The sequence below is a fragment of the Corvus moneduloides genome, chromosome 2 (assembly GCF_009650955.1).
Source record: "Corvus moneduloides isolate bCorMon1 chromosome 2, bCorMon1.pri, whole genome shotgun sequence".
Taxonomy (NCBI): domain Eukaryota; kingdom Metazoa; phylum Chordata; class Aves; order Passeriformes; family Corvidae; genus Corvus; species Corvus moneduloides.
In genome coordinates, this window is record NC_045477.1 from 49,317,893 (window position 1) to 49,334,543 (window position 16,651).

Sequence of the window (16,651 nt, forward strand, 5' to 3'; positions counted from 1 at the left end):
GTGGTCCACTAGCTGCATCAAGGGTTTGGCAAGACCAAGGAGGTGGAGAAGAAACTGGGAAGGAGGGATACAAACACAGATCAGGCTGCACAGCTGAAAACAGCCCGCGGTACAGGGGTGCACACAGAAGGAACAGGTGGTAGCAGACAGAAGCCAGAACAGGGAGAAACAACATTTTACGTCCTAGTGGGTTATAACAATGCTAGCAGGTTTTATAAACAGACAAGACAAGAGCAAGATGGCATTAAGGAGGACATGTCTTACACCTTTGTATTCCCTTGTGCTTAGCAAAATTCAAACCCCTGACAATTTAAACAGATATCCACATGACATTCATTCTGCCCTGGGCAAACAGACGCTCCACCTCCCAAAGGTGCCAAACTGATGGTCCTAACTGCTGCCTGCAGCTGCACACCAGGTCTGCTCCACCACCTTGTCACACCTGCTCCCTACAACAAAGTCATGGAAACCTGCCACCCTCAATTAAACCCACAGGTCACACAACTTGCATGTGGCCGAAGACTTTGATGGCAAGCACATGCTGCCACCCCACAGATGACACTCCACCAAGCACAGCAGGACATACTGGGGCTTTACTTGTCCTCATGCTGTGCTGCACATTTCAGCTTGCACATCATTCCCACTGGCTGTTGTAATCTACTGGGCAGGAGAAAATCTAAGGTGGAAAGGCCACCAACCCTAATTTTGTTTCCTGACATAGGCAGGATACATCATTACTGAGATCTAGATCAGCAGCAACTATGACCATTTAATTTTTAAATACAGAAGATCATAACTAATAGGGAAAAAAAGTGATGTCACACTGCACTGGAAATGGATAAAATGATAGGAACTGAAGATAGGTTATAACCCATTCAGATCTCATGAGTCAACTTATAAATGAACAGAACACCATCTGGGGCAGAATCCATTGACCTGTCTTCAAACACATCCAGGTTAGGATCTGCTTCACAACCAGCCTGTCACCATTAAGGAAAACATTCCTCAAATCTCTGGAGGTTTGCCCCATACGTAGTGAAACAGAGAGAGCAAATGAAACATTTCTAAGGAACTGCTGAATTCAGTTCCTAGAAATCCATTAAACAGAACACATACTTGCTTTACAACCTCTCCTGCCTCTTTATTACAGCTAGTTCCCACCCTCCGGGCATATTTAACTGCCTTTTGCCTTAAGAGGGCTGATACATCCAACTCCCCTTAATTCCAGAAAAGTCCCCTGCTCACCAGAGGAGACAGGAGCTTATCTCTGTCTGTGATGGAAGCTGGGTCAATCGACAGGCAGCAGGCAAGCCATAGGAGCCATGCAAACTTGTGCCCACTTCAGGACAGTGGTTAGACAAGGAAGCTGAGAAGCAGGATGCAGAAAAATTTACATGGTTTTAAAATTGCAGGAGCAAAGCAAACAAAACTCTCCCATTTCCTCCAGCCACCAATAGTTTGGGGGCTTCTAGCCTCATGCTGGTGATGCCAAAGCTTAAGCATGAGCTTGAGGCCTGGTGTGTCACACTGGAGAGCTTATAAAACATTGACAGGCACTGAAACTTGGAGCACGGAGGGAGGCTGGTAGATGTACACCTATGTACCTACTGAGCGGTGACTGCCTCCAGAGCTAAGCTGACAAAAGCCCCTGGATCTTTCTCCTGGACTCAGGCACTTATCACCTACCCTAGACACCCAAGCAGGTCATATAGCTTGAAAAGGTGTATATAACATCACCCATTTACCTGAGCCATATTTGAAACAACAGCTGTTGGCCTCAGTCCTAAATCAGTTCTTTCATGGAATCCCAGGCAGTTCTCTGAGATTCTACTGCTATTTAAAACTAATGCTAAAAATGGTTTAAACAAACTACAAGCCTCGTATGCACACTAGTGATGGCAATGTTACTTCAGAATAACCAAAGCAAATCAAAACAAATAAGTGCAAAATCAAGGAAAAATTATTTTTTAGGAAGGAACTACTTCCTGTGTTGTTTTCTGGACATCAGACTCTTCAGTGTCAGAGATGGGGGAGGGATGCAGAATTAACTAGAACTAGGTGAGGGGTTTTTTGTGTTATGTACTTACTCTTCATTATCTGTTCTACATTGTATTATAGAGTTCATACAAAATCAGAAACGTCCAAGGAACCACAAAATATAAATAGAGTGTTTTGTTGTTTGTTACTTGGGGCTTTGTTTAGATATTTAATTTTCCTACCATATCACAGCCACATCTTTTAAGTAAATATACAGCCAGGGACAACTCTTGTCAAGTACATTTAGAACAACTTACACATTACTTGTGACACCAGCTTTTCATTCTATCATTGTGTGGTTCTCTCCTGCACTAGACCGTAACAGCTCCACTGCACATCAAGATATCCTTGGAGATTCCTTAGTTCATGGATCATTGACAAGAAGAGACATTACAGACATTCATGTCAGCATAGCAGCCACACATGGGGTCTTAAGCCCACTCGTTAAAAGCCCTGCAGCAGCCACGCGCAAAGGTCACAGGGGATATTAATCTCTATTCTTTGGAGCATAAACTGAGCTGATCCCTATCTGGGGTCGGAAAAGAATTTTTCTCCCAGAACTAAAGCAACACACAATTGAGCAAGATCCAAAAGACAGTCTCTACTTTAACATTAAAGTATTATATACACAAAATATATCCATGGGCAGATACAGTGACTGTGTGAATGACAGGCAAAGGGGGACAGCTTGCTTAGCACACTATTCCAAACTTGTGTGCCACACCAGTGGGAGTGGATACAGGACTGACCCCCTTCAACCCATCTCTCTCAGCATTATCTCAGCAGAGTCTTACCAGAGGCAGCAAATGCCCTCCCCTAAGAGGGGCTCTGCAGCAGAGCTTTTCCTCTTGCTTGATCCTGAACATTCACTCTGCAAGTGCCAAAATAGAAGGCACCTGCTATCTTTACATGTCTCTTTTATGCATGTATTTTGACACAATGACACAACTGCATCCCATTTTCTCCACAAGTCCTTGGCTCTTGCACAGGATGGATGACTCTTATTAAATGAGCTGTTACACACTTTTGCTTTATTATTGTTTCAATAGTCACATCAAGCCTTATTTAATACCTACTAATCAGACTTTATCAGCTAAATCAGCCGTTAATTCCTCACTGAGAGGGCTATAGCATATCTGGATTCTTTGGGACATTTGTCTTTCTCTGACCAAAATTTTACCCAGGCAAAACAAAAACATTCCACAACTCCCTGAGATTGCTGGACATATGCTCTCACATCATAGCAGCCCTGCAGTACTGCTGACTGGACAACTGAACATCTGGAAAGGCCTGGACATTCGCTGATGTTTCTCATTTTCTGTAAATCAGCCATGCATGATGCCGGGCATCCCGAAATGCAATGTAAGAGTTACAAGAAATGTCACAAGACAGAGAGTCACACTGTTAGGCACCATCTCCTGAATTCAGTGCATATGACTGAGGTATGACTGTAGAGTCAGGATGACTCTCTGCCACGGCACAATCCCAGAACAGGTCAATAGCCACACAGAGCAAAGCAAGGAAGAGAATTCCAGTGTTAAGAGGTTTTGATTTTTGGATTTATCCACTTTTCATGTGCACCTATTTCCATTGTCAGAGTCTAAGGAATAAACTGAAGTTGTTCTTTCCTCTGATTCCTCTTACTGCTTGGAAGCTTTTCGTTACAGTTAATTGAAACCTGCCCTTCTTAGGCTAAGGCCATATTGGTTTTGTAAGCCAGCTTTGACCAGTTTCAAACAGCTCTTTCTGCCTCAATTATGTCTTCACTTAAATAGTACAATGATCTGATTTGCAGCCTTCTCTTCAAATTTAAAAGTTGCTAAAATAGAGACATGTAACAATATGACAATGCTTTATCTGAAAAAGCATAAACAGCAACACTAACTGGAACATTGTCAGAGGAACAAAAAAGTGTTTTTCCCTGCATGACATGTGATTCCTACCAGAACCCTACAGAAGTCTATTTCTGACTGAAATACAGACTGTATTTTTTTCATGTGCTTGATGCATTTTGATTTTTAAGAATAAGTTACTAAAAAATGCAATAATTAAAATAAATTAAATAAGTCTTTCATGCTTTATTGTAAAGATTATGTCTTTTGTTTTGTTGTTAGGTGCAGAACAACTGATCTTCATTTCTAATAATTAACTGTCCCTGTTCAGAAGCAATTGCTGATGCTGCAGACAGTTATCAGGCATTACGTTTGCATGACAAAAACAACATTTTAACTGATCATTGTCAGATAAAATACAAACAAACAAAAGGCTTGCCAAGTTCCATAGCCAAATCCATCTTTCCCTGTTAACACGGCTTTGTTTAAACATGCAGCTGTGGTCCCATGGACTGGTGTGGAAACCAGTGATTGTGACCTCACAGGATCATAACTCCTGCTAAGAACATACCTATAAGTAAGGACATGGCTCAGTTCCAGCAGATTTGATTTTAAACTACATGTAAAAGAATCAAAGATGAGAAATGTGCTATGCCAGTGCTGTTTTTTCCTTTTGCTGTGTCCATTAGCAGTGACAAGACTGGCTACAATGGCAGCAGCAGCGCTGAGGTTGCAGCAGGTAATGTCACTCTTCAAAGCAGCAGACATGCCAGATAAAACATACACACACATACCATGGTCCAGGAAACCCAGCACCAAGGGATCTCTCAATTCAGTCAACTACTTTCTGCTAACTGGTTTCTGGCCTCTTTGCACTGAAACTCTGTGTTGCAATAGCAGACATGGAGTTAATGGGGAAATGTGTATGGAAGTGGGAAGGAGAAGAAGCATGCATGCAGGCCTCAAACTATTTTTGTGTGCATTCTTCTGAGACTTAACTTGAAACAGAGAGTTATTTGAATGCAAGTGAAAAAAAAATCTTCAAATGAATTAAAGATATTCATCACAAGTTAAAAGTAAACACATAAGAAAACACTAAATAGGTGGTCAGTGTTTTAACTAAAGATTAATTTAGAGATTTAAATTAGAGATTTCATTAGTTTGGTGAACCAAACAGAAAGTATCCCGGAGAATGAAATGGCCATTTGCAGAGCCTTTGAAGTACAGTTTTCTGAAGAAGTAGAAAGGAGAATCAGCGACAGCTGTGCTATTCCTAAAATCGTATCCTTCTCCAGGCACCTCATACACCAGCTTCAGACACATCCATATGGTCACATCACCATTGTTTGGGGTAATGAGGTGTTCATCAGCAAGGCTGGGTAACGAAAAGAGCTAAAAAAATGCTGTGGGGCACTCTGGGGAGTGTAACTCCATACACACACGCTTGCAAGCTTCTGTTCCATCTTAGCCCTGCTGGACCCAGGCTGGCTCCACACATCTCTCTCCTCTCCAGGACAGCCTCCAGGGCTTCTGGCATTAGTATCAAATCAAACCTAAGCCCGTGTTCAGGTGGGACCAGCCCGAGGTGGATCGGTCAACCCTTCCTCTGACAGGATGCAGGACCCAAGTACTTGAAGGATTCTGGAAGGTCTGTCTGGAGCTCAACAAAGTGGAACCCAGCCCAAGTCAATAATCCCTCTGGTCCTTTGCGGAGCCACTTGCTTCTCTGCATATCATGTGTGTAAGCACTTCTGGTAGAGCAAACATGCCACCAAAGACTCCCAAGATGGCTCTGTGCAGAGCCAGCCTGGGTTCAGCATGTTTCAGAGGTTGGGCTCTGTGCCAAGAAAGGCAGGGAAACTGCTCCTGCACCCTGGATACAGCACACCCATGTTCCCCCCGCGCTGCAGCCCATGAGCCCCACCAGACCACAGTCAGCTCCACAAAGACTCAGTGCTGCTCCTGCGACATCCCCAGCTCAGCCAGTCTGCAACCCAGATAAGCTTTCCATGAATAATTGCAGGTTTAATACACTGACGTGTTTATAACCCTGACCCATAAGGTCAGAAGCCTGGGCTGAATACTTTTCCACCTTTAAACCCCACTCTGAATTTCAAAGAATTGGCTCTTTAGGACTAAGAATACGTAATATTTAAGTAGAATAGTATATACGTTTTTAAATATACATTTATATGCATATTGCTGATAGTGCTACAGACATCAAGTCTTCAGATTTCTCAGCTCATCCCCAAAAGAATCAGCTTTTTTTTTTTTTTAATTAATTACACAGAAAACCAGATAAAAGCCTATTATTGTTTTCTTGTATTCCATTTACTTCCTTGTCTTTTGATTTGGATTAGGTCAGGGCAGGATCCATTTCTCCCCATTACCTGCTCAAAACCCAAAATCTCCAAGAGCCAAGCACCCTGGAAGCATGCTGCAGCTGCAATGTTCACTTCTGCAGTCTGGCAAGTACCAGGAGCTGCAAGAAGCCAAAGCCTTGCTAGGATATAGCCAACACAGGGGTGGGGGGAAAAGGAAGAATAAAGAAACTGCTCAACAATCTGCAGCTGCAATAAAAATCAAGCATCCACTGGAAAGAAACCCATCTCTGTAAAATGTGAAACTGTAGTAGGAATAGACATTCAGTAGTCATATACAAGGGAGTACTAATGCACTGATGCTTTTAAGATACAGATTTTCAGGAACAAACAATGACACCCCCTTATATACCAATCATAAACATCTGTATTTTAAGTATGATATGTAGAGAAACTGTAATTTTATTCCCCCTCATGGCTGTTGGGAGAATGCAAGATAAAGAATAACACTAGAACTGTTAGCAGAGGAAATGGAGAGAGAAAAGGGACAAATGCCAATACTGACATCATGACAGAAGTTTCGGGGGAAAAAATAGAAATGTAGCAAAATAATTTTTAAACAGTAACACTGTGTCTGGACCACGTAGTGCAACAAGCTCAACAGAGCCTAAGTGTGGTAGGAGATGTGAAACTGGAAACTAGAAATGCAAACTGGTTGGGGAAACTTTCCAGGGCTCCCTCTGACCATTGCCTCCTTCGTACCCATTCCCAGCCTCCGGTCTGCTCTGCCTTCTGCTCAGCCCTCTCCGTCCATCTGCTCCACCACTCCTCCTCCAGCACATCTCTCCCCTTCCATCCATCCACCTATGTTCCCACGTGCCCCTTTCCTTGCATTCTTTCTCTCCCCCTTGGCATCCAGAGGCCCCCCCCAGCCCATCCTCCCCTCACCGCAGCAGACACTCACCCGTATTTCTCCCCCACCCACCCCCCATTCACTCCCCTGCCCCGCGCCTCCCCCTGCCGCCGCACCGCCCCTGCGCCCACCCCCATAGCCGGCCCTGCCGCACCGCCCCTCCCTCCAGCCCCTCCCGCCCCGGCAGCGGCACAGGGGCTTCTCTCCCTCGCTGTCCCAGAGGGAAGAGCCGCCTCGGTATCCTCGTTCAGAGTGAGCCTCCCCTCCCCACAGGGGTCCCCTCCGCAGCACCCATCTCTCCCCCTCCGCCGAGAGCGCTGGGGGCTGTAGTTCCCTCCCGCCGCCTCTCCCGGCAGCCCCCAGCGCCAGACGGGGGGGCGCGGACTACACTTCCCGGCACGCTCTGCGGGAGCGGAGGGGGGGGCGCCCCCGCCCTCCTCCAGCCTCTACCTCTGGTCGCCCCCCCATCCCCGCCGCCTCTCTCAGCGTGGCGGGGTCGGAGCCGCCGCCCGGCGCGGGCAGCAGCGCCGTGAGGGGCTGCCCCGTTCCCGGGCCCTGCCGTTACCTGGGAGAGCCGGGGGTGCGTGTCCGCGGGCGGGAGCGGCGCGGGGAGGGGGCGCAGCGCTGCGGCTCCGTCAGACCGGGGCCGGGGGGGGGGGGGGGGCAGGCGCGGGGGGGCGGGCGGGGAAGGGGGTGCGCGCGCGCGGCGACGGGCGGTTGCCATGGCGGCGGCGGCGGGCGCGGGGAGGGGACGGCACCGCCACCCCGGCCTCCGGAGCGCCTCCGCCTTGTCCTGACGGCGGGGGAAAGGGATTTTCCTAAAGGAAAACGCCGCGGCACCGGCGGCGATGGCTGCGGGCGCCGCCGCCCAGCCCGTGTTTGGCAGCCCTCGGCAGGGCTCCGCGCTGAGCATCCCGGGCGGAGGCGGGCGGAGAGCGTCCCGCTCGCTGCGGGAGCTGGAGCGGCGCAGTGCTCGGCCGGGCAGGAGGGAGGGAGCGCCGGCCGTGCTGTGCGCTGTGCTGCGCCAGTGCTCGGATCGGGGAGGCTGAAAACACAGAGTCACGGGATGCGTCAGGCTGGAAGGGGCCACGGGGGAGCATCTGGTCCAAACTCCCTGCTCAAGCAGGGCCGTCCTGGAGCGCATGGCACAGGATTGAGTCCAGGCACTTCTTGAATAGCTCCAGTGAGGGAGGCTCCACAACCTCTCTGGGCAGCCTGTTCCAGTGCACGGTCATTGCACAGTAAAGAAGTTCCTCCTCATGTTCAGCTGGAACTTCCTGTGCATCAGTTTCTGCCCTTGCGTCGTGTCCTTGTAGCTGGAACCACCGAGAAGAGCTCTGAATTCACATCAGAGCTCATTCACACTCTGAATGCAAACCTCATCTGCCTCCACCTCGGCTGTGGGAGTGTCTAGGAAATGCAGAGCACACGTTTGTCCTGTATGGGCACGCAGAAGGGCACTGGACCATCTTTGCTATAGCAGTTTAATACACTTTTATAGTACAGTAAAGGAACATTTTTAGGGATTTGCCCTGTTCCTGGACCAAAGTGGTATTTGGTGATCACAGGCAGCCTCTCAGGGCGGCACCACCCAGTTCGTGTCATCTCCTGAGGGTGAATTTTACCTAGCGTTTCTGTAGCGTGCGGCTCACGGTTAATATGAGCAGCCTGGTGTCCTGCGAGGGGAGCCATGCAGTTATAAATCTTTCTAAGGATGTAATTTCACAGTTAATGCAAGCCAGCCTGTGTCTGTGTTGCCACCAAAAGGGGCAGTCCTGCATTTCTCTGATCATGGCCATGCCTTCCTGTTTGTTACTTACACCGCAGTAACACCGATGATGCCATCTGGCAAGGCAAGCCTGGGATCTGATCTGGTGGAGAGCCAGTTATGCTCCTCCAAAAAATTAACCGAGTTCAGCTGGAAAAAGTTACCGAATTAGCTGAGTCTGTAGAGCTGCCGCAGGCACAAGGAAGGCAGAGGAGATGTGGAGGCAGGAGCAGCCCATTGAAATCTCAGCGGATCTGAGCTGTATTTCTGCAGTGAGCCCTTACTCACTGCAGTGAGCCCTTACTGCTGGAACTGCCTTGTGACAGCTCTGAGGGTGTCCCAGTAACGATGATCTTGTGATCACACCTGGTAGTAGTACGTGATTTCTCTGGAAAATTTCTGTTGTAGTTACTTTAAGGTAGCAGCATGAGGTTGTGTCTCACAATAAGGTTCTCAGAAATGCTGACACAAGCGAAAGAGCAGGGATTGAAACTAAAAGCTCAGTATGCCTCTTAAACAATACAGGATGCATGAATGTGTCACCCATATATCTACAGATCTTGCTTCCCTCAAAATCATGTGGAGATTCTTATGTCTTTGTTGAGGATTTTGGAACCGGGGCCAAAATCGTGATGAATTCATAACAGCTGCAACTCTGGCTTTTCCAGATTTCTTCGAACTTGCCTGCCCATGACATCAATTCCTGCTGTTTTTTCACAAACCCAAAAACATAGATGCTGTGCAGACCTTACAGAGTTCAGCGTTTCTAGGGGAGAGCAGATGATAAGCAGCCTTGTCCCAGCACTTCCATAATGCCCCTTCCCACGAGACTATGTACCTCTTATCACATTAGGCAACGCATTAACTGCTTTGTCTGAGGATTGTATCCCCAGCTAGGAAACTGTGACACAGAGAAGCTTGAGTATTTGGGCATAATCTCTATTTGTCTGGTTGGGTATTCTTCCCCCATCCCTTTTTTTAGTAATGATTGAGTCGAGCAGGGCTGCTTCCTAGCAGCCCTGTATTAGAGCTGACCTCCCTTTTGAAAAGCAGTTGCTCAACACCAGAACAATACCAGTGTCAACCTATTTTGGCTCCTCTGAGGCAAAGTTTGGTAAGCATGGGTCTCCACAGTTTGCCAAGATATGCTAAGTGACTGTGTCAGCAGGAAGAACCACCTCTTCAGGTTCCTGGCCATGCATGCTAGGTATATAGAGTAATTAATGTTGGAGGGGACCTCAGAAGGTCATCTAGTCCAGACAGACAATCAGAAGTTCATAAACCTGTTAATAAGGCAGAAGAATGGTAACTGTAAGTGTGAAATTTCATAGTCTTTCCTATTGCTGGGCCAAATTCAAGCAAATCTGGCTGGACTGCTGCAAAAAATACTGCTTTCCCTGATCTCCTTACTGAAGGTTCCTGCCTCCACAGCAGTCCCTGGATTGGAAAACACTAATGTTACTAAGCCATTTTAATGCAAAATATGATGTTAAAGTCATTTTACGAGCAGTTTAGGCTAATTTGCTGGACCTTGCATTGAAGCAGCTGGGACTAGTGTGTGTGTCTCATTCTACCAACTCTGCTGTGAGGCAGTAATCTCAGGCAAAGAGGAGGAAGGAAATTGCTGGGAGGGGAGGTGACGCCTTAAGCCACTGAAGCTTGTTCTACTCTGAGTATATTCTCATGGATTACAACTTTTTATTTTTTGATAGAGGCTATAAACCTAGCGGTTCTGGATAAGACATGATGTTGGTGGGTGTCAGCGACTGTAGTTAGGCAGGATCCAGCTGTGTTGGTGGAGGAGAGCATTACTCACAGCCAGACCCCAGAGACTTATCATGCCCCTTTCCAGCAATCTGCAAATCTGCCAGCAGAGCTGATTGTGTGCCCACTCACTCTGATTTATTCTAGTCAACTCAATCAGAAGCTGATATAAATTAATGTAACTCTTTTGCCATGAACATTAGATTTGGTTCAGAAGTGTCTCTTCAGCTAGAGTAATTGCAGACACTGTCAGAGAAGTTTAAAGCTGTGCACTCTTAGGGTCTGTCAGGTTAACAAAACTGGTTTCTGAATTGATTTGGTTATCATTACATAAATTCCATTGGCTAGAGGGCTGGCACCGGCTTTTAGCACAAAGTAGCAGAGAGCTTCATTTGTAACCTCCTCCTACCCACAAAATTCTGCAAGGAGAAGGTTGAAATCATGTGAGAAGTCTATGAATGATGAACTGCCCTTTGCTTCTATCTTCTCTTCCCCTTGCAATTATATTTAACTAGACTACAGGAATTATTGTGCCTTCATAATAAGCTTTAATGCTCACATGCAAACATAACTCTTTACCAAAGGTCTTACAGGCTGTATGGAGAAATGCTGTAATAATGAAAAATGAAAAACAATAGGGAAACAGTAGGGAGAAGAAGGTGCATGTTACATATTCATGGCCATTAACCTTCCAGGGGAAGTTACACACAAGTCAGCAAAGGCATCAGTGGACTGTTAATTTTCATACACACATAGTAATTGTCCTTCTCTCCATTTTTATGGAATGATATTTACCAGTATGACACATCCACCAATTTCTCTCCTAGGAAAGAACCTCAGAGTCTGAACCTTGAGAAAGATTTAGTCAACATCTTTCCCACAATGCACATCTTGAAGTGCTGTGAATTGTTAATAGAGAACAGTGTAAGGGAAAGGAGTTAATTTTCAAATGGGATTTCAATTAAGTCAGAAGGCAAGAGGAGGAATAGACAAGGGTGTTTTTATTTATCTGGTAAATGTACACCTCTGTCTTGTAGACCTTTGCCTCTGAGTTAAGACTTTGGGGATACAATTCCTGCTTTGACCAAGGTGGATTGTGCCCTGAATGTGCTTAATTTTTTTTCATGTTTATAGCAGACTTATCTGATCAACATAAATGTGTTTGCACTGTAGATGTCTAAAGGTAGGTGACGGGAGTCCCACCCAATGTGTTCCATTGTTAGAGCCGCAGAGAGAGAAAGCTGTCATGGCAGTTTTGAGTAGGTTGATTAAAATGATGAAGAATAGGCCAGAGTCACATTAATGGAAAGCACAGGTGGAAGAGAGGACACATCTTTGAAATGGGTAGAAGCAAGCCCACAGTACACTGAAAAAAACCCCATCTGTTCTGCTTTGAGTCTGTGGAAAAAATTAGAAAAATAAACAGGAACTAGGATATTGTGTTTCTTTTATGTGTATCCTTTACATGCAGAAGCATTTTGCATATGTTGGAGTATTACTTTTTGGAGAAGGAATAAGGAAGTAGCTTACAGCAGTCAAAGACAGAGGAAGACTTGGACAGAAACCTCAGAGAAAGCAAAGTCACGCCCAAGGAGCCATGTGTCAGCTGTTAAGTGAAAACCTGGACCAGGAAAGAAAGTTTATTTACACCATCTCAGTCCTGTGGCAGACCACTAGACAGTCAAGTGGCTAAGTTCCCTTAATCTGTCTGCTGGGGTTGACAGCTGAGAGAAAATCTCTTGTGATGTGCTTTTGTTTGCTGGTACAACTCTTTCATGGTAGAGTCTGAATTATAAGCTGTTTTTCTAAAGATGTGGCATTCTGGGGTTGCTCTGTCTGTCCCACTGCTGTAAGTTTGAACCTCACTGGCCAGTTTCAACTGCATTTGCAAAAGGATGGAGGTCTAACCAAGTTCCTTTTAGTTTTGTGGTAAGTAGCACAGTAGAAAAGATACACTCAGCTGGTGCTTCTGCTGAGCACAAGGCAGGCAGAACTTGGCTGCTGTAGATTTCATCTGGCAAAAAGCTGCCCAGTGTGCCTGTGTAAAATGACCAGCAGCTCCCCACTTAAGGATACCTGCAGCACCTACTTCTGTGCACAAGTTGCAATACTGTGTATGATCCATTGGCAGATTTCTTGAAGGGATGAGAGCTAAGTGGAAATGGATACAACGCCATAGGATAGTAAGATTTGATAGTTTGAACCAGTTACATCAGTTGAGCCCCTTAACTCAAGCACAGCCATTAATTTTAAGTCATACTGGTGTATATTATTCTCATTTCCCTATGGATGTTTTCCTGACTTAGCAGTGGTGGTTTCAAATAAGGGAACTGTTGGGCAGATTTTTGCACACACTGTGTAGATGCCCAAACCACTCGAATAAACAGAGCACGATCTCATACATATTAATGGCTTGCCCAGCATTTTTGATTTCTTAGGCATGTTAGTTCCAGTTCCACAGTGTGAGACACTAGAAGATGAATTGGTTTTAACAATCCACTCCTGTAAACATATTCGTCCAGGAGAGAAGACAGCTACATTTAAAGAGCATTCCTTCCACAACTGTCTCAAATAGTTCTTTGAATAGTGCTGTGATCAATGGCAATGAGTTTACACTGGAGAAAAAAGGCGCACTGAAAATTGGTGTTCTGGTGTGTGCCTAAGTATCAAGATTTTGCAGGGCAGGAGGTAAGCCATGCATCTGCGCTGAAAGAACTTCACAACTTCTGTCATTTATTGATAACTTCTGAAACCCCCATCACTGAATATGTAAAAGATATTGAGTGGATAGGAGCAATGTAGACAAGATGTAAATACAGATCAAGGTTCCTAATTGAAAAATTAAGAAAAAATGTTCGAGGAGAGCAATAAAGTTAAATATATGCTGGTGATCATTGTGAAGAATCTCTTTTCCCTTTCTGGTCCCCTAAAACAATTACTGCTGGGAATTTGCAGTGGTTTCCATGTGAACAATTTAATCTGGTTCATATTTTGAGAGTAAAATTTGGAATCTTTTTTTAACTTCAAAATTTGGACCGTCACTGAACAATATGCATTCTGTTACTGTTGTTCATTTATCTAATAAATGAGGAACATGGCTGTGTCAGTAGAGGATCGGTGGCACAAAGAACAGTATCTCATAAAAGAACAGACATTGGTATCACAGCTTCAGCGAAACATGTTTTAAACTATTATAACATCCCATTCACATTCTCAGGGGGAATATTCACTGCCTACATTTAAACATCTAACTTAGATGCCTAAATTAGAAGGCTTGTCTCCCTAGATGCCTTGCATAGTTGAAGGAGTGAGAGAGGCTCCTCCAGAGAGCAGTTCAGACTGTTAGTTAGGCTTCTGCTCTGAATTATCATTTACAGGAGCCTCTTCAACTCTGAATGCCTTCCTGTGCTGTTCTTTGCATCTTTTCCTTGGCAACTGAACTGACTTACCTGGTCTCCACCCCTCAGCACTCATTCTTGCCTTCTACTTTACATGTCACTCTGTCTCTTGGGCTAGTACAGGGGTGGATGTGGTGGTACTGCCAGCTAGGTTGGTGAAATCATCTGGGTTGAAAGGAACCCTGCAAAAGAAGGTGTAACTTTTAACCTAGGTCATGTCTGTGATTTTCTTTATTGCATGACCTTGTAAACAGGTCTGAGGAAGGGATGAGCTTTAGCAAGGGACAGAAATGCACTGTTGACCTCGGGAACCTATTTGCTAAGTGTGCCACCAAGAAAAAGATATATTTAACTTTAAGATGTAAGTTGAGGAGACTGAGTCTTGTATCTAAGCATTGTTCTGTTCAAGCACATGATTTTTATACAATTACAGTTTCAAAAATGTCATGGGAGTTTATTATGGTTTGCATCACTGTAAGAAGATATAATCTAGCCACGTATCTCTGTTATCCATGTCAAAAGTGGCCATAATTTAAACAGAATTATTATAGGATTTACAAATGTACCATGAAAAGGTATGCCAAACTTTATAAATACACCTAGAAGCATGGTGTTGCCACTACAATAGAGCAGCTGCAGTCAAGCTGGAGTAGCTTAAGAAGTTCCCCACCCATCAGCCAAGGGCTGCTAATGTTTCAACAGACATACTGGATGCAGTGTACCTACCTTTAATGGTTTACAATGCAGGCATCTGCTAGTAAACTAGTTGTCTTAAATTCTTTTCAAAATCAGTGGAAAATCTGGCCTTTTAGACAATGCTTTACATGACCCGTAAGAGATACTCAGATGTGAAATACCTACTTTTGGGCAGCTGAATCCCACCTCCAGGCTGAGCAGCTGCTCCTTGTACACAGAGCACTGCTGACTACAAGAAGTGAGGTTCAACTGCCCTGTGTGCTGACCTTTAAAACCACCCAGGCTCAGCTGCTAGTATGTCACTAAAGCTTCATTTTCTGATTATTAAAACTCATTCCAGTTCAGACAGACTTGATGCTACTGGTGTCCACCACTGGGACACTTTTGCAGTCTCTGGCAGTTAAGGTATTTCATGTTGTTACAGAATTAACTATCCTGTTATAAAACAGTATTCTTTCAAAACAAGCATGTATTAGGAAGGCTAGCCACAAACACAATGAGGTGAGAGAACTATTAGTAGTTTTTAATAGTTTTGCATGTCATCTTGTGCTGCTTTTTAAAGTTCAGTAGGTAGGCATCTTAATAACCTGTGAAGAGATTGTTTAATTATATTTATCTGTTACCTTCCATAGCTTGACCTACCTAATTACTTCTTTTAGCTGAAGTACTCGCCTCTTTCTGGTCCTTCTCCATGCAAGTAAGAATCAAAACATTCCTAAAGAATCAAGTAAGGAAGAAGCTAAAATCCACAAGGAAGCACAGTCTATATGCTAAGCTGGAGTTAAACCTACATATGCTGTTGTCTTCTTGTATGCATTTCCTCATTTAAATAATTTTTCATGTCACCTTAAAAGAAAAAAAAAAAAGGAGCAGAAGTGTTGCATTTAATTTTCATGTTTGATGCATTTTTAAATGTAATGAAGTTACAAAATGAGCCCGCTGTGGCTTAACCCCAGTAGGCAGCTCAGCCCCACACAGCTGCTCACTCACTCCCTGGCCAGTGGGATGGGAGAATCAGAAGGGTAAAAGTGAGAAAACCCATGGGCTAAGATAAAGACAGTTTAATAGGTAATGCATAAGCCACACAAGCAAGCAAAGAAAATTAAAGAATTCATTCACAACTTCCCACAGGAAGGCAGGTGTTCAGCCAACTCCCAGGAAAGCCAGGCTCCATCACACTTAATGATTACTTGGGAAGATCAACATCATCCCTCTGAACAGGTCCCCTTCTTCCCCCAGCTTTATATGCTGAGCATGACACCACATGGTTTGGGATATCCCTTTGGTCAGCTGGGGTCAGCTGTCCCAGCTCTGTCCCCTCCCAACTCCATGTGCATCCCCAGTCCACCACTGGCAGGGTGGGGTGAGAGGTGGAAAAGGCCTTGACCCTGTGTAAGCGCTGCTCAGCAGTAACCAAAACATCCCCATGTTGTTACTGTCTCCAGCACAAATCCAAAACACAGCCCCGCACCAGCTACTGTGAAGAAAATTAACTTCATCCCAGCCAAAACCAATACAAGAACCTTAAGTCTTCACATCCTTTGACAGTGTAAAAATACATGTATGATGAGGGTACTTGTGCATAAGATAAAAGATTGAGGTTTCCATAATTACAGGTTACAAAAGAAGAACAAAGTTTATTAAAAGAAGTTGTTCCAAGTGCACAGGAGAATAATATTCTACGGATTTCTCAGGATGGGGAAGGTGATCCTGTGCTCTTTCTCCTTGTCACCTTTTATAATTTTTATTCCGGGTTTCTGTTTTGCTGAGATACCAAAAAATCCCCCTCCTGCTGAGGCAGTCCTTGGGACCTTTCTACCTGATGAAAGCAGTCTCCAGTACCACTGTTCACTGCAGTGCTGGCTGATATGGGCAGACAACCTATGTCATTATTTGCAAGTGTCTCCAAAGTCTGTATCCAC

General features: G+C 44.9%; 1 protein-coding gene and 1 long non-coding RNA gene across 5 annotated transcripts in view; one reads left to right on the forward strand and one right to left on the reverse strand.

Annotated features, from left to right (window-relative positions):
• Positions 1 to 7,753, reverse strand: part of KATNAL1 (katanin catalytic subunit A1 like 1) — a 53,438-nt gene extending 45,685 nt beyond the window's left edge. Inside the window, exon 1 of one of the 3 annotated variants that reach the window (XR_004238227.1) lies at positions 7,669 to 7,753. The gene's annotated coding sequence lies outside the window, so the exon portion shown is untranslated. The other 2 variants (XM_032099527.1, XM_032099526.1) reach the window with 2 other exon arrangements.
• LOC116439676 overlaps positions 7,427 to 16,651 on the forward strand; it is a 58,000-nt gene continuing 48,775 nt past the window's right edge. For both annotated transcript variants that reach the window (XR_004238240.1, XR_004238239.1), the window contains exon 1: positions 7,427 to 7,683. This is a non-coding gene — a long non-coding RNA (uncharacterized LOC116439676). The remainder of the gene's footprint in view (positions 7,684 to 16,651) is intronic.